General features: G+C 38.5%; 1 protein-coding gene across 11 annotated transcripts in view; it reads right to left on the bottom strand.

Annotated features, from left to right (window-relative positions):
• CHL1 (cell adhesion molecule L1 like) overlaps positions 1 to 23,768 on the bottom strand; it is a 224,732-nt gene that overhangs the window by 163,292 nt on the left and 37,672 nt on the right. For 7 of the 11 annotated variants that reach the window (XM_027522315.1, XM_027522309.1, XM_027522320.1 and 4 more), the window contains exon 2: positions 20,248 to 20,321. The exons of the other annotated variants lie outside the window; for them this stretch is intronic. The gene's annotated coding sequence lies outside the window, so the exon portion shown is untranslated. The remainder of the gene's footprint in view (positions 1 to 20,247; positions 20,322 to 23,768) is intronic. 11 annotated transcript variants of the gene reach the window in all.

The raw sequence follows: 23,768 nt of genomic DNA, 5'->3' as shown, positions 1-23,768 counted from the left end.
GTGTGAACCTCAATCCCTTACCTATAAAATGAGGATACAGAAAAAGCCCTTTTCTTTAGGTTATGGAAAGCAGTAAGTGATATAAAAGTATCACAAGAGTAAATTTACAAAGTATCTATATCTCATTTTAAAAATAGATGTATACCTGTGGCGGAGTCATTATGATATTTGACAAAACTAATACAATTATGTAAAGTTTAAAAATAAAATAAAATTAGAAAAAAAAAAAAAATAGATGAAAGTCTGTATCTCACTTGTAGTCCTTTCCCAATGTCCAAGCCAAAGTTCTTTCAAAAATGCTTGGAATCATAAACCAGGAAGCAAGGACTGGAAAGAAATGTTTACTCAGAGTTGTAGATGTCTACTTCACTTAGCATTCTGGCCTTTTATGCAAATAATCCATTATGAAAAAAGAAGGAAGGTCTTTGTATAACAGAATGACACATTTTCCCTACAAGCCCAAGACTATTTTATTAGTCAGAATGCCCTTTGTTAAAAGAGCAAGGATCATTCATTCTGAGTTAGATAATGAGCAGTCCCCAAACCCCCAATTCAGAATATCTCAAAGACAGGAAGTGAATATTTGCCTCTGCAGGCTTCATGTATGGCACACAGTAGGTCTACAACATACTTTCATAGTATATATAAATGATACAGGTCAGGGACATTGTGAAAGTGTGACAGTCCTGAGTTATCAAAGGTGCAAACTGCCAGTATTCTCATCATTGATCTTTTCTAGTGTTGTTTTCAAAACTACTTCTCCCTTTCTGCATGATCTGTTTATTCGAAAGCCTATGCAATTTTACTGTTGATATTACTAAGTTCTCATTTCCATTGGAATACAAATAGGACCTCTACAAGTTCATTTTCAAAATGATTCCCTGGTGTAGGAAACAGAGCAATAAAGGCTGAGGTTATGAACAGTATCATTTACTGCTTGGACTTTTTTTAAGTGCATAAAGAAATAATTCACCTGTCCTATTCATGTGGCAATGAGGTTAGTGTCATTTAAATAGAGTACATAAAAAGAATCATTCAACTCATTTAACTGCTCATTGGTTATCCTTAGAGTGAGGTCTGAATGACAGCACCAGAGTGAAGCACCCAATAGAGAAAGAAACTAGAACAAAAAACTGCAGGGCATTTCTGTAAATCCATCTACAGTGAGAGTGCAGCCTATGGACACGATCCATCTTAGAAAAGCCGACCACTGGGCAGGAACACACAGGAAAAGGTCATTCTTTTCAAATCACTGTTAGCCCTTTACACTACCACCGTGTGACTGCACATGGATATAATCAAAGCAGCTTATGCACGTGTATGCAGCTAAGGACAAAGCAAAAACTGGCATCCTTAAAATTACCCTTTCAACACCCACTAACCTAACACACGTAGGGTGAATGTTCTTTACGTCCCAAGGTCTGTAAAAATCTGAAAGTAAGATATATAAAAGCAAATATATGTATAAATAAAAATAACGTAATTGTTGTCTTTAAGAAGCTGACTCAATAAATCAATTATGTGAATAAATCTTAGCTAGAGGGAGCGATCTGGAGCAGTGACAAATGAAAGTGGAAACAAGGGACCTCTTACATCTTGTCTAGCACATTTCATCACTGGAAGCTTCTGGTAACAAATGCTCATCTCCTTTCTCTAACATTATTCCTTCTTAAAAGAAAACAAAAGAACGAACAAGAAACATGTCACAGTGGTACAATGAAGAAGTTGCTGAAATTCAGAACCATAGGATACATGACAAATTTTCAGTTAAATGTCCGTTGCGTTCTTTTTTTTTTTTCATTAACTACTCCAAGAGCTATAATCTCTTAATGCATCAATACCACCACCCTGGGGATGACACTAAATTAGCTCTTTCAGATGGCAAGGAGTTCATCTGATGAATCACTGCAAGTCTCAGGGCACTAGAGTGGACAGAAGCGGGTCGATGGGGCGGCTCAATCCTGTTTCTGAGAAGCTTAGCTGCTTGGGCATCTGGATTCTACTTGCATGCAAAGCATTTAGCGGGGAAACTGACAGAAGAATCTACTTTCCAAATTTCCCTCACTTTGCACCATGTTTTGGACTAAACACTATTCAGTCCTCATATTTCAGGACCATTCTGAACTATGGGGAGGAATAGTCTTGAAATATCTAAATGAGATTATATAAAACTGTCACTAAGGATTGTCATTAAGGACTTTGGCCACCTGGTGTGAAAAGCCTACTCAACTGGAAAAGACCCTGATGCTGGGGAAAAATGAAGGCAAAAGGAGAAAAGGGCAACCGAGGATGAGACAGATAGCATCATTGACTCAACGGACACCAATCTGAGCAATCTCCAGGAAATGGTGAAGGACAGAGGAGCCTGCATGCTGTCTCCTCTCCCTTACCTCCCTCCCTCTCTTTCTCCTTTCTTCCTCTCCCCCCCTCCACCTTTTTCTTTCTACCTTTTTTAAAGACCCAGCAGTTTAATTGGAGGTAAAAATTAAGTAAACATCATGCTAAATAGATAATATTTTGGTGAATCGCAGCATTGAGTAATTTTTGTATGCGATTTTGTTTCACTCTGCTTGTATTACGCAATGCCAGACCTTCTTTTTGTACAATGATCAAGGGTAAAAACAGGGGTTTTGTCCAGTCCAGAGACCTGGGAGGCAGAATTAAGTGACCAAACCACCATGGGATTTAACAGCTTAGCTCATCCTTCAGATAGTTCTGAAAAACAAACAGTACAATTAATTTAATAAGTAGAAAAGGGGGCAGACAGAATGGTTTCTCAAACTGTCAAAAACCAGGCTGATTTCCAACAAGCTGGTGGTTGCAAAGCTGCTGAGACTTCATGGAAATGTCTGGGAAAAATAATTTCATTTAAAAACCATTTTGGGTTTCCTAATCTTGTTTGTTTCTTACTGCTTTTCCCCCTTATTTTATTAGCAATGAAGTTTATAGGAAAATAAGAGTGTCTCCTTCCATAGGAAGCTTTTAGGTAGCTCTTTTATTTCTACCATCCAATGCATTGATTTTTGAGGTCAGCATCTTGAACAAGTTTCACAAACTATACCCCAGTGGCAATGAGTTAACTTTTAAAAATGATCTTCCCATCTGTCTGTCTGGTAAGTTACAGTAGCCTACAAGTTCCCATATATGTATAGATCTTTGTTATCATAATAGCATGAGAATGTGATTTAGGAAGTAAGAGGGACTCCTCAAGCTATAGTGGCATTGTAGTCAAAAAGGGATCTTTTCTTCTTTTTTTAGTAATTGGAGGATAATTGCTTCGTAATATTGTGTTGGTTTCTGCCATACAGTAGCATGAATCAGCCATGAGTATACACATAGGCCCTCCCTCTTTAATCTCCCTCCCACTGCAATCCCATCCCATCCCATTAGGTCATCATAGAGCACCAGGCTGAGCGCACTAAGTTATACAGCAAAACAGGTTTTATTAAGTCCTTTTTACCTCTTTAAATGACAAGCATATTTATAGCATATGTTATGGTTTGGGAGGCAGTGATCCCAAATTGGTCAGCAATATGCAAATGACTTAAAACATAATATGGAAACGGTTGTTTCTAATGGCTTGGTACAGATTCATGTCTTTTAAGAATGTAAAAGAGAAGAACCATTTTCTGACATTCCAAAAATTCGCTTCTTGTATTTTAGTTTCAGTGTTTGGTGTACTGAACATTGTGTGCGCTTATTCAAAAATAGTTCTGCTAAAATTTTAGAACAGAGATTAATTATTAGAATCCTGTGCCCCACAGCCAGAAATTCTAATTCAGCAGGTCCAGAGTGGAGCCCAGGAATCTACATATGGAATTAACATCCCAAGAATTATTTCACTCATTTATTCAATTATTCATTAACAAAACCTTATTGTGACAGATATTATGCTGTGTGCTCAGTTCTGTGGATACACTGGTGAAAAACAAAGTCCCTGCTTTAATCCATTGGTTTAATGTATAAATAAAATGCTTGGAAGCAATAAGAGCCAGGAATAGATATAAAATAGGGAAAAGCAATAGCAGGGAATGATGGATGAGACAGCAAAATGGGATATTCAGGCAAAACCTCACTGATAAGATATTGCTAATGTAAGTGGTTCAAGGACCAAAGTTGGAGGAAAAACTCCCTTTAAACAGGCTAAAGATGGGGATATAGTATACATATAGCTATGTATACACACAACATTGTAAAGCAATTATGCTCCTATTATATATGTATGTGTGTGTGTCGGGGGGGGCAAGTTGCCACTTCCTATTCCTATAACACACACACACATATATATGTGCTTCCCTGGTGAAGGAAATGGCAAACCATTCCAGTATTCTTGCCTGGGAAATCCCAGAACAGAGGAGCCTGGCAGGCTACAGTTCATTGGGTCACAAAGAGTCGGACACCACTTATCAACTAAACCTCTACACACACACACACACACACACACACATGCATATAGGGCTTCCCTAGTGGCTCAGTGGTAAAGAATCTGTCTACAATGCAGGAGATGCAGGTTTGATCCCTGGGTTGGGAAGATCCCCTGGAGGAGGGCATGACAACTCACTCCAGTATTTCTGCCTAGATAATCTCATGAACAAAGGAGCCTGGCAGGCTCCATAGGGTTGCAAAGAATTGGACATAACTGAAGTGACTGAGCATGTATGCATATATGTATATGTATGTGTGTGTGCATATATATCATTTTAAAAACAGGCTAAGGAAAAATAAAACTTATGTCTTGCTTCTCAGCTTGCACATGATGTCAGATATCTCATATGTCTTCAAATTTCTAATTTCTCTTGGTACTTAACAGTTTACTCTTACTTCCCTGCAATTCCTATGTCCTCCTACATGCACATAACACAAATCACACATATTTTTATTAAAAAAATGTTTAAAATGAAGACAGCGTGGCACAGTTATATTCTTTTTCTTTAAAAAGACTGTTCAAGAATGATGTGATAAAACTGCCCAGAAGTTGGCAGTCCTAGAATATAGTAAAAAATTAAATGGATCTAGAATAAAGAATGCGATTGTCACACTTTACTTTTCTCCCCCAAGAGACACTTGGAAATTTTTATACAGGTCTAGGTGCTTCAGTTTAAAATGGATTCATACCAACAGCTCATTCAGAAGTGAGCTCCCAAGATGGGAGGTGGGACAGACAGCATCCCATGGAAAGAAGAGTTGAAGGACCTGGGGATGTTTTCCTGTGAAAAAAAGATGACTCAAGTGAGATATAAATCTTCTCTTCAAACATAAGAGTGTCATAGAAAAGGAATAAGACTTTGTTTTGGGGGGTCCAAAGAGCAGAGCTGGAAGAAACAAAAGAAAATTCCTGGGAGAGATATTTGAGGCTTATACAAACATAGCTCTAGGTTTGGAGTTACACAGACATGGGTCTGGAAGCCTCAGGAAGGAGCCCCCATGTCAGAGGAGGTGAAGTAGGGGTCAATGACCACTTATGGCAATGGGAATGCAAATGCCTTCAAGCCCAAAGGAATGGTTGAATTAAAGGACAGCTGAGGTCCTGCTGACTAAGAGAATCTATGACGCGTGACTCAGAATTCCATGACTCAAAACAGCAGGACTGACTACCCCATGAAACAATAGCCCCTCTTACTCTTCCAGGCCTCTCAAACCAGGAGGCATGTTGGTGCTGCCCCGACAGACAGCCACGTGGGAAGAACTGAACGTTTGAAGTTGATGCAGTTGGCCTTTAAAAGGACAGTGTGTCCTTCCAAGGCTTGCTCACTCTTTTGGGGGGTGCCCTTTCCCAGCCTCCATCATCTTCTCCCACGTGGTCCCACAGACACATAAACACATCCCCAGAACATACTGCCTCTGTCAGAACCACCCAGCCTGGTGTTCTCAAGAGTCCATCTTCCTCAAGGGGAGATACCAAATGAACAAAAAACAAATTCAAAGTTTTTCAAGTCATTCAAGTGATATGTTCATGATTTTTTTCATATGCATGCATTACTTGCACTTATTTTTAACTGACTTTTCAACTCAAAGTATTTTAAGATAATATGTTCTCTCACTACTATAAAATGGGAACTAAGTACCACATTCCATTAAAAAATAAATACATTGAAACCTCAACAATTAAGTTCTACACAGACATTTTAACCAGCTGAATCTTGGGTTATGAAGTCTGGTCTCTTTTTATAAGAAAGAAATAACAGAAAGTTAAAATTTATAAACTCATACAAGCACAAATCTAGGTGTTTTTTTTTTTTTTTTTTTACTTAATCTGAAGTACCGAAAGAGAATTAAAAACGAAAAATGTTTGATGTATATGTCTGCTATTTAATCTTAAATTACCTATGATTATTTTATACTCCATCAGTGGTACTCACCCCATAACTAATTAAAACTAATATCCCCATGTTAGAGGAGAAATGAAGCCTTAATCCCTAAAGCAGCCCAGGTAGACAAAACTTTAAGGAATACTGAATTAGAGAATGCCAGGCACCATGGAAAATCCATGGAAATATCTTTAATCACCTACGTAGTGAGTCTCCCTTGAACTGTAGTTTCCATGTAAGGACAACCACAGACACAGGCAGGACTCAGTTCTTGCTTGTAATCCTTTTGCCTAGATTCCAGGTCTGGCAATACAAGGTTATCCAGTCCAAACTGTTGACTCATTCAGTAATCCCCAAGATAACTGGGCAACCGCTGTATGCCAACTGCTCTGCTAGGCACTGAGAATACAGCACTTGATGCATAAGATTCCTGCCCTCACCTCCAAATTTACATGGGAAATTTGTGGATGCAGCATAGCTACATCTCTGTCAGAGTTTATCCACCTCAGTGTGAATGACGTTTGGGGCAGAATAATTCCTTTTTTATAGGAGGTTGTTCTGTGTGTTGCAGAATGTTTAGTGGCAGCCCCATTCTCTACCCCTGTCCCAAAGGTAAAAACCAAAAATGTAAAAATGTTTCCAGATATTACTAGATGTCCCCTGAAGGACAAAATTACCCCTGGTTGAAAACCACTGCTCTAAGTCCTTCTTCCCTATACGCAAAGCAAATGTGCCGCCTTGTACAACTTCAAGGAACACCATTCATTTGTATTCTATGTGAATTTCTTCCTTAACACTATGTAACAAATGTACATCCCTCAAAATGAGAAGCTCTGCTGCTTTACTGTGTAATGGGTGAAATTACATGCTCTGGTGATACGCATTGGGCTTCCCTGGTAGCTTGGACGGTAAAGAATCTGCCTTCAAGGCAGGAGACCCGGGTTCAATGCCTGGGTTGGGAAGACTCCTAGAGAAAGGAATGGCTACCCACTCCAGTAGTCTTGACTGGAAAATCCTATGGACAGAGGAGCCATGAATTTAGAGATTTAATAAAAGACATAGAATACTTAGCAAAGTTCTACCATTTTTTTCAAACTGCATTCATGAATATTGCTTCTCTTTTCTCATTTCTTCTCTCTGTCATGCACACACATACACAAACTGAGGCACGGAACTCTTACGTTGTCTAACATATAATTAGTTCTAAGCAGAAGCCCAAAGAAAGTGAAGAAGCAAAAACATTAATTGATGAATGCTGCTGTAAATTCTAGGTAATTCAATGTCCTTTTGGAAACGAGAACAAAGATCCCAGAAAATTTTTTTAAAGCTGAGACTGTGACACCAGACAAAAGAAGAAATACCCTCACTTCCCAGATACCTTCCTGTTAGGTATTTTAACAGACCAGTGCTTCTCAACCCTGCTTGTCAATAAAATCATGAGTAGAAGTTGAAAACAGCAACCACCACAACAAAAAAAACAGCTATCTGAGCTTCACCTACAAAGTTAGAATAGCTTCCCAGAGAGCCTTCGATCTAAAGAGTGCCACAAGTAATTACTATGGGCACTAAACGGTGCGAACTACTGTTCTAGGGTGTCAGGAAATACTGGGGAAAACAAGACAAGAAAATAAAGCCTGCAGCATACATATGAATCACTTATCTCTGCATTTTCTACATTTGAGATTTCAGATACTAAGTTTCTCCCATCAAGGAATGACACTTGCCCAAAATAAACGAAAACCTTTAGCATTTACACTTTTATCCAGAGAGTGCAAACACACGCACACATACCTGCCAGTTATCAGATACAAAGATGGCATAAAGCCCATCTGTGCCTCTTCATGACCTAGAAGTTACTGAATTCTAGAGGTCATTTGAATGACCTCCCAATGGTATAAACTATAATCATTAAAAATGTCTAAGAAGCTTTTTATAATCACACAAAACTCTAGGGAATATCCCCCGTTGCCTTTGAATCATAGCAACTGGAAGTCTAGCCTTTTTAGTGGGTAAAGAAAGACATTTCTTAAACTACACACAATTGACTAAGTCACAAATAATAGCTCAAAACATCCTTTTCCCAGAAAATAACTGCTTTTTGGGACTATAATTACAGTAGGAAGCCAGTGAGAAGGGTAAGAATGAAAGGATCTATCTAAAAATAGCATTCTGAAAGAAAACACAAATTCAAGTACAATTTCATAGGACAGAAATGGGCTCTACCAGGCAGAACAGCCAGAGACAGGGGGAGGAGAATGCTGGTGCAAAAGCATAAAGAAGGGTAGAAACAATGGAAAATACGAGTCTAGCTTCTTTCTATGACTTACAAGGCCATGCACAGTCTGGGGCCCACAACCCTCTCAAGACTCTCTCCTCCCAGCTCCTTGTTTTCCAGCTGCAACAATCATTTTTAAGACCCTAGGAAAAAAAATCTAACTCTTTCTCTGCTCAGACTTAAGAGCTATACTTCTCCCAAGCCTGAAGGTTTAATCCAGCTCTACCTCCTCAGAGAGGCCTCTTCTCTACTGGGGAGGGATCTTCAGAAGTTACCATAGCAGGTTGGTTTCCCTGGAAAGCTCACTCTGGTCTATGAATGAGCTATCTGAGATCAATGCATGGGGAAGAGACAGGAAGGAAGCTGAAACACCCAAAGGGAAAAGCTGAGCTGGGATACAGCTTAAAGGGAACTCTCTGACTACCCTAAAGGAGTTCTGAAGTGGGCATGATCCCTGCTGCTGCTAAGTCTCTTCAGTCGTGTCCGACTCTGTGCGACACCATAGACGGCAGCCCACCAGGCTCCCCCATCCCTGGGATTCTCCAGGCAAGAACACTGGAATGGGTTGCCATTTCCTTCTCCAATGCATGAAAGTGAAAAGTGAAAGTGAAGTTGCTCAGTCATGTCCGACTGTTCACGACCCCATGGACTGCAGCCTACCAGGCTCCTCCGTCCATGGGATTTTCCAGGCAAGAATACCGGAGTGGGGTGCCATTGCCTTCTCCAGGGATAATCCTTAGAGCTGTCCTAATTTGCACAAGCATGCTGGGTCTTCATCCCTCTACATCAGATAGTAGATGTCCCCCTGGAAAGGAGACACGACCTTGCACAAAGGGGTACTCTCTTCATCTGAGGCAACTCTGACCCTGAGTACTGATTGTTGGAAGCACCTCAAACAACAGAAGGTACACAACTGGAAACAAGTGAAAGTCACCCATTTGTGTCCAACTCTTTGTGACCCCACAGACAATACAGTCCAGAATAACGGACTCCAGGCCAGAATACTCGAGTGGGTAGCTTTTCCCTTCTCCAGGGGATTTTCCCAACCCAGGGATCAAACCAAGGTCTCCCACACTGCAGGCGGATTCTTTTCCAGCTGAGCCACAAGGGAAGCCCAAGAACACTGGAGTGGCTAGCCTATCCCTTCTCCAGGGGATCTTCCCAACCTAGGAATCAAACCAGGGTCTCCTGTATTGCAGGTGGATTCTTTACCAACTGAACTATCAGGGAAGCCCAACAGGAGGTATAGCTGGTTCTCAAAGGCTGATCTGGGTAGATTACAGAATCTACCACCGTAACTTTATCTCACTGTTTCTCGATTTCCTCATGTGTAAAATGAAGATGACACTAACAATCTCTGTCCAACATCTTCCATGATGACTAAGCTCAATGTTAAGTTCTCAATAAATGCTGAATATGCATCTTTACCAGCTCTATTCAGGAAAAAAATGTGGATGCACTTTTGATTAGAGAGCATTTTTTCAAAATTCCCCCCTTTCTCCCTTTATCCATTGACTCAACCAATATTACCCGAGTGTCTACTAGGTATTAGGGATTTTTCAATACCTGAGGAAAGAGGGTTGAATGTTCTTGTCCAAAAGGAATTTACTTTTTAGTAACACGTGCATGCTAAGTTGCTTCAGTTGTGTCCAACTCTTTGAGACCCCGTGGACTGTAGCCTGCCTGGCTCCTGTCCATGGGATTTCCCAGGCAAAAATACTGGAGTGGGTTGCCATTTCCTCCTCCGGGGGATCTTCCCCACCCAGGACTGACCTTAGTCTCCTTCATTGGCAGGTGAGTCTTTACCACTAGCACCACCTGGTAAGATTTTTAGTAACAGGAAGAAGGAAAATAACCATGTAAATAAAAAGGTAATAGAAACTGTTAATAGTAATAAGAAATCTCAGATATGCAGATGATACTACTCTAATGGCAGAAAGCAAAGAGGAACTAAAGAGCCTCTTGATGAAGGTGGAAGAGGAGTGCGAATGGCTTAAGGCTAAACATTAAAAAAAAGATCATGGCATCCGGTCCCATCACTTCATAACAAATAAAAGGGGGAAAAGTGGAAGCAGTGACAGATTTTTCTCTTCTTGGGCTCCAAAAATCACTGCAGATGGTGACTGCAGCCATGAAAATAGAAGATGCTTGCTTCTTGGAAGGAAAGCTATGACAAACCTAGACAGCGTATGAAAAAGCAGAGACATCACTTTGCTGGCAAAAGTCTGTATAGTCAAAGCTATGGTCTTTCCAGTAGTCGTGTATGGCTATGAAAGTTGGACCATACAGAAGGCTGAGCACCGAAAAATTGATGCTTTTGAACTGTCGTGCTGGAGAAGACTCTTGAGAGTCCCTTGGACAACAAGGAGATCAAACCAGTCAATCCTAAAGGAAATCAAGTGTGAATATTCATTTGAAGGACTGATGCTGAAGCTGGAACTCCAGTATTTTGGCAACCTGATGCAAACAGTGAAAAGACCCTGATGTGGAAAAGATTGAAGGCAAAAGGAGAAGAGGGCAGCAGAGGATGATATGGTTAGATAGTATCACAGACTCAATGGGCATGATCTTGGACAAGCTCCAGGAGTAAGTGAGGTACAAAGAGGCCTGCCGTGTGACCAGGGGGTCACAATAGTCAGGCACAACCAAGTGACTAAACGACAACAAAAGAGTAATAAACATTAACTGAAGGATGAAGAAACATGTTTAAGAAATTGTATTACTGGACTCATTAATGAGTCACATAAACCCAAATCAAACTAACTTAATTAAGGGAATTTATCAGCCTACAAACAAAAACATATATAAAAAGCAGAGGGAGAAGCAGCACCAGGAGCCTCTGAATTCTGAAACCCAAACACCATTAAGCCATCTTGCTTATTCATACTTTTCTCTTGCTTGTTTGCAGGATTACTCTCTGATACTAGCTCTATTATTCCAGCTTGAGTACAATAAATCCCTAGTGAAGGATGTTGAATATCATCAAACTGGCACTACCTACCCCATCGTACTCCGGGAGTTGGTGACGGACAGGGAGGCCTGGCGTGCTGCGATTCATGGGGTCGCAAAGAGTCAGACACGACTGAGCGACTGATCTGATCTGATCTGATCTGATCCCATCGTATAAGACCATGGTGCTAAGGGAGGATGACTGGGTCATAATTCAATATGTACACAGTCTTATAGTCAAAGCAATAAAAGTAATGTTGTTAATAATTATCAAGGCTTTGCCATGTATAAAATACAATGCATTTATATAATTGTATCTAATAAAAAATAAATTCTGTAAGTACTATTATCTCCCTTTACTAAATAAAAAAAACTAAGGCTCAAAGAGATTAAGTTAACTTACAAAAGCAAGCATTATTAGTAAGTACTGAAGGTCAAATTCAAACTCACTTCAATCAAATCTAAGCACATGCTCATAACCACTAGATAATTAGGCCGTGCTAATGTTGGTTACTATATAGTTATATCATAATAAATGTAATTATTTCACTACCTTAATTAATCCATGCTGATCAGTCTTCCATCCAACATGAAGGCGTGATAATTGGACATTCACAAATGAAAAGCATAACCATACCAAGGCCAATAAAACGGGAAATAGCACAAGAAAAAAATAGCAGAAGAAATCAACATGAAATATCATTTAATGCTATAATCATTGAGGCCAATCAGACAATGATTGGCCAATTTAACCATATCTAATTCATGTTGGGGTTTGCATGCTTCTATTAAGTTGGGAGGAGTCTTTATTACATTGGAAAATCAGGGAGGAACTGTAAAATGTACACTAGTCTAGAAGCTAGGAGATATAAAATCTAATTCTTATTCAGTAAATATGCATTTGACTTTTTTTTAAGATTTTTTTGATGTGGACCATTTTAAAGTCTTTATTTAATTTGTTACAACACTGCTTCTGTTTTCTGTTTTGTTTTTGTTTTTTTGACTCTGAGGCATGTGGGATCTTAGCTCTTTGACCAGGAATGGAACTCACACCCCCTGTATTGGAAGGCGAATTCTTAACTACTGGACTGCCAGGAAAGTTCCTGCATTTGACTTTGAATGAGTCAACATCCCAGTTTTTTAACCCAGAATTTAGGGACAATAGTCCCTGGCCTATTTACTATGTTTAATATGTATCCCCTAAAGGTTAAGAGGAAATATACATAAGCACTTAGCGTATTTATCACACAAAACATCTGAGTGAGTTGTTAAAATACCAAGTAGGAAAAAACATATGCGTTTTCTTATACCTGTAGCACTAGAAAAAAGGTTAAATGTTTGATATAATAAAGTTGAAAGTAAACTTTTTAAAGCTAAAAGAAAAGTAATTTAAGTGAAACATAAACAGAGTGAAGAAGATGCTCCAATCAAACCAAATATTTCTGTATTAATACTTAAATACAAAGATATAAAATAAGTCATCCTCTAGATTTAGAAATGTTGTAGAATTTTGCTTAGACCAAAAGAATCTTATACTTATTCCTATGCATTTTATAAGAAATACGAAAACAGTATTCTGGAGGTATTTCTAGATGTTACGGTGGTTGAAAATTTTGGCCTGAAGCCTCATTTTTTTATCATTTTATTTTACAGTCCTAGAATTTCCATTTCCAACTCAGCTTGATATTTTTAGTTGGAGAACTAAATTCATTTTAAACAGGACTGTAAAAATGTGACAATTACAAAGGGAATGATTTGAGAAACCAACCGTAATGGGAAATTAAATGTCCCACCAAAATACTTTAAAGGCTTTTTAGCAGAAGAAATCTGTGCTATAAAATTTAATCTAAGATAATAGAAACTCCTAAAATGTGACTTATAGAAATATAAGTTGCTAAAAGGTGAAACTGTGCTTCTTTTCAAAATTTACTTCCCCAAAACAACACTTTCCCCAACCTGTCAGCATACAAACTTCCCATATCTGGCATGAAATTTCCAGCTTTAGATTTGCTCAAAAAGTCATGGAAAGTTGGAGCAAGGAGGAAGCTTGTAATCTTAACCCAACACTCCCATTTTATAGAAGTATGAAGTTGAAACGCAAAGTAATGCAATAATATGCCTAAAATCAAACTACAAATCAATGCTAGAACCCAAGATGAAGATGGTGGTGATGATGATGATGACAGCAAGCGCTCACTGAGACAGTTTCATAACGTAAAGATGATGATCAGAGGCCTGAGGTTCTGAGAGGTTGGCTAATTAGCCAAACATACGCTCTTCATCAGTTTACTATCTACTGCACCATTCTCCGCCTGTGCATGTGTAAAGTCGCTTCAGTCATGTTCAACTCTCTGCAACCCCATGGACTGCAGCCCACCAGCCTCCTCCTCCATGGAATTCTACAGGCAGAAATACTGGAGGGGGTTGGTTATCTGCCTTGTACCTGGACTCATTTTCCACCACCACTCCCCTTCCAAGAAAAATAAATCCATCGTGATAAAATTCTCTAATCAAATGGATCCTTCTTATTTCCCTCTTGCCCAGTTTATTTCCTATCTCTGATTAGGCCTCAGTTTCTCAGAGAGGCTTTCTCTGACCTCCCATAAGTCAAATCCTCATTTAACTCTTCTAACTAGCATTTATCAGAGGGGCAATTTCATAGTTGTTTGCATGACAATCAAATGAATATGTGTCTACCATAATAGAGATAAGATTTATGAGGGTAAAAACTGCCTGTTTGTTTTCTGGTGTATCTTCAGCCAAGTTCTCCTAATAGCTAAACAAAAATAACTGTTGAATGAATGAATTTTTTTAAAAATGTTTGCTCCCTACAAATGAATGAAGAATACTATATTAGACAAATGTAAACTGATTTATAAGATTCATTTTCTTTTACAGTCATCTTACACATGCACAAGTTTAAAGTATTATAAAATATGTAAAATATGATGACAGGAGAGTATGATGTATAGAGATATCGTATACAGTTAAGGAACTTCCTATATTCACAATGTGGAATGAAATTCCAAAATCACATACGGGTTGATTGACTGGTTAACAAGAAATTAACAATTAGCATGGACTGATATCTTTGACCAAACCCAAGGTCAGTACACAATAGTCACTCAAATATAAAATATAACCTACCTGCTGTTTGTAGTTGTGAAGAAAACACTAAAATAGGCATGGAAGGATCACAAATATAAGAAAGCACTTCCTAGAGTCTGTCTGCAAGAAAGTTACTCAAGACAACAGCACCAGCTACTATCTCAAAAGCAGACCTCAATCATACTATTAAAAATATTTATTTTCACTTTTCTAACAGTGAATGCTGCCCTTAAGAAAAGGAGATTATACTGTACAGGGTTCTTAGAGAGCTTCAATGCATTTCTCCTTTTCACTCCTTTTCTTGCTGTTTTTTGGGCAGGGAATGTTGTGGTTTCTATGCAGGCTCCAATCTTTGATCTCTGTGCATAAGGCTTCCTTCCACAGCAGGATCATTTATGACGGGCTATATTAGCCTGTGATAAGAGGCTTTGATTTACTTCCTAATTCCCTGCTTCATCACCAGGCTCTCAGAAGAGCCTGCTCCATAGCCCTCCCCAGTTCAGATAGTGATAGCAATGATGTATTTCATTGGTTTGCTTCCTCTCCAAGGCCTGAAATATTTTCACACATCTGCAGTTCAATATAATCTGCTATTTAAGGGGGATGCCTATGATTTGTGTCAATGTTATACATGGTATTTTTCCCCAACATGGATCGCCTTAGGGCAAAAATGGCATTTCGTTGAGAACACAATTTTCTCTATTCATTGGCTTTTACTCTGAATCATTTGTTTGCTTGTTCTACTTATGTCCACGGACATTTTATTCATGCAGTATGTTGTGCTAAAAGTCTTTTTAAATGACAACAGAAGATTCACAATGTCTATTTATTAACTTAAAAGATTACCCATGTTTTGGTGGGTTTCAGTGTCTCTTTGTCTTTAATATTTTTATGGACATTTTGCTTTGGTCTTTTCTCTGAAAAGCAATAGAAACTTTTTCCCCACTGAAAAGAGACTCTGTCTTCTGAAAGTGCAAAGACAGAAAAAATAAGTAAATGATTAGAAAATGGCTAAGAAGACTAAACCCAACCCTGTTAAAATCTTACAAGCCAGTGGACTGGCAGTAACAACAAAACCTGCAAAATGATCACAAATCTTGGCCTTAAAAGAAAATTCTTCACATGATGCTCATTCTACAATTTTTTATTTTGAGATGCCATTTCTCTAGTGACTTAGAATCTACCTGTAGCATTTTAACAACATATTTGTATATCTCAGTTTCCCTTTGGAGCCCTCAATGAGCTTTCATGCTTTAGAGATCACATTTATGTGTGTGTGTGTGATTTGAGTAAAAGCAACTTCAGTAAGACTCCCATTGAAACAAACATATTTTTGGCACCTCGATACCAAAATTATGTATGCAAACTGGAGATGATCCAAAGAACAGCCACAAGAATGATGAAGGGAATGGAGTGCTTGGCTAAGGAAGAAATGCGGGGCTTCTGAATGTCTCAAGAGTACCTAAACAACAATAAGGAACAAAACAGCCCATAAATATTGAAAAGGCGTAAACATCAAATACGGATAGGAATGATTAATTCTGGGACAAGAGCATGGAGCTAGTTTTGGTGTTCTTATATCATGGGAAGGAAAAAAGAAAAAGGATACTTCTTAGTATCATCCTTTTAAAATATGCAATGCTCATTCCTCATGCAAAATATTTTAGCATCCAATGGAATCTTACCATCTCAGAATGCCTCCATTTTAAAAGATACTGAAAAATTAGCCCTTTATTCAAAATAGAGGAACTTCTTTCTCAGGATATCAATTTTACTCAGTTTCAACTTCAAATCTTTTGAGGAGAGACCTTCATTTTGGGTAAGACTCATTCAACAATTCTTCACAATTTTATTTCAGAATGGTCCTGAAGTGAATTAGACACAGGCAATGCCAACAAGCCCTGCGTCTCTTAGCCAGTTGGGGATGTTAGAGAAAGGAGAGTTAAGGGGACATGAGAATTCATCAGAAATCAAGTTTTGGTGAGACTAGAAACTACCAGCATGATTGCCTACATTAGAGGATGCAGAAAAGCAATCCGAGAATTTAAATTTAGCTCAGAAGGTGTCCAAGGAGTGAACTATCAGGAGACTCTCTTCCTCCTGCTGTTCTTCCTTTCCTTTTCCCCATGCTCCATCTTTATAAAGCATCTAGTGTGTGCTACGTTCTATGCTCAGTGGTAACAAAGCAAATATGTATCTGAACTGTACTCTGCCCTCAAAGACCTATTACGGAGACAAATATGTACACAACTTATTGAAACTGAGTGTAAGGCCTAAAGCAGACTTAGAATAAGACAGATGCAGGATCAGCCAAACAAGTTGCATCTGTGCAGTGTATTCACCAGAGATCTCCAGAGAAACAGAACCAGTAGCATATATACAGGAATAAAGAGAGAGGTACTATTGGAATTATCTCACAAGATTAAGGAGGATGAGAAATCCCATGACCTGTTCTCTGCAAACTGAAGAACCAGCAATGCTGGTGGAATAATTCAGTATGATTTCAAAGGCCCCTGCTTCCCTGGTGGCTCAGAAGGTAAAGCATCTGCCTGCAATGTAGGAGACCCAGGTTCGATCCCTGGGTCAGGAAGATCCCCTGGAGAAGGAGATGGGGATTCCAAGAATTCCAGTATTCTTGCCTGGAAAATTCCATGGATGGAGGAGCCTGATGGACTACAGTCCATGGGGTCGCAAAGAATCGGACACAACTGAGCGACTTCACTATTTTTCTTTTCAAAGGCCCAAGAACCAAGAATGCTGATGCCCAAGGGCAGAAGATGGGTATCTCAGCTCGAACAGAGAACAAGTCCACTCTCCTCTGTCTTTGTTTTATTCTCGCCCTCAGTGAACTGGACGATACCCACTCAAGTTGGTAAGGGCAGTCTTCTTTATTCAGTCCACTAACATAAATGCTAATCTCTGGAAATACCCTCACAGACAAACCTAGAAATAATGTTTCATGGGCTATCTGGGAATACCTTAGCCTGGTCACACTTACATTTAAAATTAACCACCACATGGAGTATATGCATCACACTGCACGGAGAATATTTCAGAAAGGACAGATATAACTTGTCCTCCCCAGAGTACGGGAGTCAAGCCCTGACATAACTGAGCATGTGAAATGCTGAGAGTAGACATGAATTTCACTGGAACATAATCTATACCTTCATGACAGCCTCACAGACCAGCAAGGGAGGTTGGCTATAATCTTCTCTTAGATAGTAACAGCATGATACCAAGACGCAAAGGAATATACTACTCTGTCTTACCTCTTCTCAGGACATGCAGCCTAGAGTCTGATTAAAAAAAAAAGAAAAATTCACTCAAATCCATAAATCAGTAGGAGGAGCCGTGTGTAGAGATAAGCACCAGCAACCAGTCTCAGCACATGACCCAGTGTGACACATCATGTTATCAGAGTACATATTTTACTGTGACCTTCCACAAAAATACAGACTCTATCATTCAACTACTTAATCCTTCTGTTAAGACATAAAGATAGCATCATCTCTGGATAAATTATACATAGGATTGGCAATGATTGAGACATATAAATAAAACTATGTTAATGGGCTATGCACAAACTCAAGCTCAATTTTTTTTTATACACTTAAAACGTGTAGACTGTGCTGTGAACAAGTTCAGACACATTTTAGTGTTGAATAATATAATGGCAAAATTAGTATTCATATATTATAGTCTATCAGTGTCTTGGGGATTATTTCACCCCATATTTTTAATTCTTGGGAGATTGTGAGGGGCTCTCTAAATCAAAGATTCTCAAAAGAAAATTAACACTAAAGTGTGTTTGCATATGCTTGTGTCTGTGTGTGTATACTTAGGGACTATGATTCCCTAAGCACTTCCTGGAAGCTGCATAGTTAAATTTCTCAAGCACTTAAACGGATGGACGGCAAGGGAACTTATTTTGTAGAATTAAATAATGATTTGATTGATCATCAAGAGGAACACAAGAAAACAAACATAACAATAAAATGAAGTTAAGAATGTATCTCATGAGTGAGCAGTTGTTTTGTAAGTTGCCATCTTTTTCCATGATGTCAAAAGACGCAATTATTAATATATTATCATGACACAACCACAGCTAAGGTTCCTCATGGCAGCATGCTAACATCTTGTTTTTTTTTTAATACAAGAGACATTGTATTTCCTCCTTTAATTTCTGAAAAGATTTACCTAGGTTTCTTAGGATCTAGAAATTCATTAGGATAAAATCATAAAAGTGTTTTAACATAATAAATGTACTCCTAATAACCATTCATCATCAAAGGATTTAATTATTCATCAGATTTAAAGAAGAGTTTTCTCTAGGAATATATCTCAAATGCTTTTTAATCTTCTAATAGACTAGTAGATTCACTGGAGTTAGAAAGACTGCACAGAGTTCCAATGATCTACTACAGTAGAGGGGTAAAATCACTCACCTGAATGAGACAGACGGCACAGGCTATTCAAAACACACACACACTTTCCTCATAGACCTCTTCTTGGAATAGCCCTACATTCATTTAGAAGGCCCCTCCTGGTTACCAGGAAGTAGGTAAGGAGCAATGACTCAAAAACTCAAGGAGTCCCTCTCTTTCCACACTGTCTTCCTTATAGTTACTAAGGTCCCCATATATAACCAGTATGTAGAAAGATTTCGCATGCACCCAAAAATAATTCTACAGGAGTGCATATTTTCTTGGTTACAAAATGTGCTCTTGAAAAAGTAAAAAGAGTATTATTCTTTATTGAAAAAAAATACTTTTTTTCCCTCATACAACAAACTAGTGAATACAACAACAATAAAAAAGGAGCAGACTCACAGATACAGAGAACAAACTAGTGGTTACCAGTGGGGAGAAAACAGGGGCAGAGGCAATAAAGGAACACAGGATTAAGATGAACAAATTGTTAGGTATAAAGTAAGCTAAAAGGATATATTATAAAACACGGGGAATATAGTAAGTACTTCATAATAACTAGAAATGTAGTATAACCTGTATAACCTTTAAGAAGTGGGAATCACTATAATTACAATAATATATTATTATATATTATTTATATTATATAATCACTATATTTATATAATACTATATATCAACTATAAACCATACTTCAATAAAAATGCTATTTTTTTCTCAAATCATTTTGTCTTTAAAAACTTATAATGATAGTAAGGGTTAAAATTAACTGAATAATATATGGACTCAACACAGTGCTAATATGCATTACCAAAATAATCTGATTTAACCCACACCTACAGGAAATTACAACTATTATTCTAATTTTATGAACCAGGAAATAGAAGTTTAAAAGAGTTAAGTAACTTCCCCATAACCAGATCTATGTGTATCTGGCGCTTAAAAGAAGACTTTTTCTTACTCTTCCAAACCCTTTGAAATTTGTTACAATTCAGCCTGGTATTGCACAAAGAGTTTGAACAAGCTCCAAAGGAGGACTCAGGTCAGCTTCCACATTGATCCAAATCCAAGGGACAGTTACTAAAGCTGAAAGCCCTTCAGATCCTGAAGGGGTAAGCTCTGTGTGACCGATGCTTTGAAAGTGCATAAGGCACCTGATTAAAGACAATATTCTTACCAGTAAATTAAGTTCCCTTCAGTTCCACTATGATGTCTGTGGTATTAACACAGGGTCATTGTAGTTTACACCACCTAGAGATAGATTAGAAAATTGTAATTTTAGAGATAATCCCCATCTAAGAAACTATTTTTAAGTAATTTTTTACCTTTTCCATGTTTAAGGTGATTTATTTTTTCTTCCTCACTAACCCTTGAAAAAATTCCCAGATACCAAAACAACAGCATTGCTCTGTTGATGAGGATAAAATACAGCCTCCAGATTTCTATCTATGAATAAATGAAACAGAGATGGAAAAAACAGCCACAAAATTACTCTTCTTATTGATAGAATTATTGATGGTGTCTTCTTTCGCAAACTCACGTATTTTGCAACAGACCACAATTTGCGCGAATTTCTTCTTGGCAGTCCTCCATGGACTGTTTTTCCCAATAGCCACTTGCTTTTGTCTGAGGCTGTGACCCATCTATCAGTACAAAACTGTACAGACTGAAATGATGAGAGCTCTATCAGGAAGCACTCTCTGAGATCAGAACTCTATGAATTAGAGTTAACATAAACCTTCCGTTCAAGAGGCCATCTCTCACCCAGGTGTGTTCCCAGCAAGTCTCCCATCTTTTAAAAAACCAACATGTGAAATGAAGGAGCTGTTTCAACCAGTACACATGCTCTTTTTATTGTTAACTCCTGAATGATTTGTGGATTGGCTCCTAACCTCTAAAAGATTATTTATAAGCCTTTTCCAAATGCCTTCCCAAGAGTACATCTTTGAAAAAATAAGATTTTTCCGCTGAACATAAGGACGGTCAAAATGAGTCAAAGATTTTTGTCATACCAGTTGTCTTAACTTAATGAGCATCATTCTAAAGAGCTAAATTCCATTTAGTAATTTTAACTCATTCCAGTGGAAACTACTAATTAAAGACTTTATAAAATTACAATATGTTTTGCCCTTAGAAGAAAGATGGCTAAGATATCCAAGCAATACACTTCGTTTCTGTGCATTATTTGACGATCTTTTTGGCCTTATTCCAAAAGCTGTTGCCAAAATGCTATAAGCAGATTGCAATGCCTCCGGAGAAAAACTGACACCAATACACTGAAAAGAAAAATTCCAGCCTGGCAAGAATGAGAACAGTCCTCACTGCTTTCCAACTGACCAAGTGACACACTGCACAGACTGTGCCCTGTATACTTTTGTTTAGTGGCCTCATTTTAGTTCCTTTCAGCTGACTTCTTACACTGTTACTGTTATAATTTTCATTATAACAAAAAGAACTATTTATGAATGGCTCACAAAGCCCAAAACAACATTGAACATGGCCCCTAACCGGTGGGTTCATGGTACACATAGCTTGAGTATAACTGTATTTATAGAGGTCTGCAGGCTAATAGAAACTTTTCCCCTAAATACAGGAATATAAAAACAGGCCATCATTTGTTGTATCCAGCGTGCTCTGTGTTTCCATAGTCACCTAGTCGGGAAAAGAAAAAATGAAATGTTTTCACGTGTGGATTCCAAATGAGATTTGCTGATTGCCCTACCTCATTTGGCACGCCACTCCAGTACTCTTGCCTGGAAAATCCCATGGACGGAGGAGCCCGGTAGGCTGCAGTCCATGGGGTTGCTAAGAGTCAGACACGACTGAGCGGCTTCACTTTCACTTTTCACTTTCATGCATTGGAGAAGGAAATGGCAACCCACTCTAGTGTTCTTGCCTGGAGAATCCCAGGGATGGGGGAGCCTGGTAGGCTGCCATCTAAGGGGTCGCACAGAGTCGGACACGACTGAAGTGACTTAGCAGCAGCAGCAGCAGGTACCTCATTTACTGAGACTAAAGTTAAATGATATCCTCCATACATGCCAGTGATAAATTGGATATATTCTACAGCCAGATTCCCACATTAAGTCTGTTTAAGACATCTCTTCAAAATCCACCCATCTCATACAGCTCCTGTAAGTAGCTCTTCCCAATGGGACTCACCTTTTTACCTCCATGAGTCACACCCAAGACAATAGGGATCAGTGACCATGCTGAAGTTATCCACACTTTCACTTAGCAATTTCAAAAGAGTGTCTTGGCATTAGGCATGAAGACTGTAGCTACTGATCAAACTGATTTGTATGCTCACAGCAGCAGCATATGCCTGCTGAGCTCTCATCTGCTTCATTCAACTTTGGTTGAGAAGGCACTCACATTAATCATGGATTTAAGTTCTGTGCTGCTAATCCAATCACTGTGTGTGAGTGTGTGTGTGTGTCTGTTTGGTACTGGTGTATATAAAGGGTTATTTCTGTGTTATTAGGTCTCCTTTCATTCCTTCATGTTGTGGGTATATGATCTCCAAAAAGGCATATGAGGACAATTCTTCAGAATGCAACAATATTAGAACATATATATGCATATTATATACATATAACTCATATTAAATACATATATTAAGGCATATATGCTGATAATAAAATATGAGCATATATGCTATTTTTATCTCATTGTATCTAATTCTTTTAAATTTGTCTGATTTTTTGTTTCCTTATGGTAAATATTAGCACACCATGAATCTGCACAAATCTGAGATATACATAGGTGGGAGGTATAGGCTTAAATATTATTTTATAAGGGTATGCACATACATGGGCTTCCCAGGTGGTTCAGTGGTAAGAACCAGCCTGCCATATATTGGCAGATATAGGAGATACAGGAGACACGGGTTCAATCCCTGGGTCAGGAAGATCCCCTGGCAAAGGAAAATGGCAATCCATTCCAGTATTCTTGCCTGGGAAATGCCAGGGAAAGAGGAACCAGGTGGGCTACGGTCCCTGGAGTCACAAAGAGCTGGACACGACTGAGTGACTGACCATGCATGCATGCACATACACACACATACTACACTATGCAGTCTAAAGTATCTTTCTCATCCTACTTTTATTATATTTAGCAGGATATATAATCTTTTGAATTTGTTTAAAGCCTTTACCATTCCTCCTATCACCAGTGATACAGATACTTGTATCTTCTTTTCCACACTTAGAGGTAAGTTGATTATTTTTCAAAATCCCTGTTTTTCTACTTATGAGATATGAATAACCACACCAACCAAATGTCATGGGAGGAATGAGGAAGACTGAAAGGGAATCTGAAGAATTTAGAAGCATATTAAAGCAATACAGGCATTCAAGCCCTTCTTGGTGGTTTGCTTTTACTCAAAAAAAAAAAAAAAAGGATGACAAAGAAGCTATAGTGTAGGCAAATCAAACTAGTTAAACTCTACTCACTTGTGGAAAAAATAACAAAGCACACCGGAGGCAGAAACAGAACTTTCTCAAAGTAAGAGGCACTTAAAAAAATGGACCAGGGTCCACCTGGCGAAGAGCAAACCCATGACAAGTGTAAAACAGGAGCTCTGAATCAGCTGAACTCAGCTTTACATGCCTTCCTGATATGAACACTTTGCTGCCCTGAGGTTATTTAGATTATGAAAATAGTATTTTTCACACAATATGGCCTTTACAAGCAAAC

The sequence above is a fragment of the Bos indicus x Bos taurus genome, chromosome 22 (assembly GCF_003369695.1).
Source record: "Bos indicus x Bos taurus breed Angus x Brahman F1 hybrid chromosome 22, Bos_hybrid_MaternalHap_v2.0, whole genome shotgun sequence".
NCBI classification, from domain to species: domain Eukaryota; kingdom Metazoa; phylum Chordata; class Mammalia; order Artiodactyla; family Bovidae; genus Bos; species Bos indicus x Bos taurus.
The sequence above is the reverse complement of the archived record's forward strand: the minus strand, read 5'-3'. Positions and strand labels throughout refer to the sequence as shown.